Raw genomic sequence first — 685 nt, forward strand, 5'->3', positions numbered from 1 at the left:
TGTTGGATGTGTTATTGTTTTATTTCTAGAATAAAATCTGTTATAATAATCTTTATTTTTATATAGCGCTAACATATTCCGCAGCGCTTTACAGTTTGCACACATTTTCATCACTGTCCCCGATGGGGCTCACAATCTAAATTCCCTATCAGTATGTCTTTGGAGTGTGGGAGGAAACCGGAGAGCCCGGAGGAAACCCACGCAAACACAGGGAGAACATACAAACTCCTTGCAGATGTTGTCCTTGGTGGGATTCGAACCCAGGACCCCAGCGCTGCAAGGCTGCAGCGCTAACCACTGAGCCACCGTGCTGCCCGGTCACCACTGAGTCACCTATACACAGGATCACCTAAAGTGGTGCAAGAAACTTTGTGAACCCTTCAGAATATTCAATATTTTTTCAAAAATTTGACCTATAATTACATCAAATTTTCACACAAGTTTTTAAAAAGTAGATAGAGAGCCAGCTCAAACAAATGAGTAAAAATACATGTAATATTAAATGAGGAAAATGATTTATTGTCACATGTCTGTTATGCCTCATTTAGATGTCAGTTTTTCTTGCGCAAGAGAAAAACAGGTCAGTTATTTTGATCAGACTTTCATCAGATTATCAGAGTGTAGTCTTATTGCCGTCAGTTTTTCTTTTATGTGAAGATAAAAAAAAAAGTTTCTCCACCTTCTC

This window comes from Dendrobates tinctorius, unplaced genomic scaffold (genome assembly GCF_039654945.1).
Source record: "Dendrobates tinctorius isolate UK_male_01 unplaced genomic scaffold, ASM3965494v1 ptg000308l, whole genome shotgun sequence".
Classification (NCBI taxonomy): domain Eukaryota; kingdom Metazoa; phylum Chordata; class Amphibia; order Anura; family Dendrobatidae; genus Dendrobates; species Dendrobates tinctorius.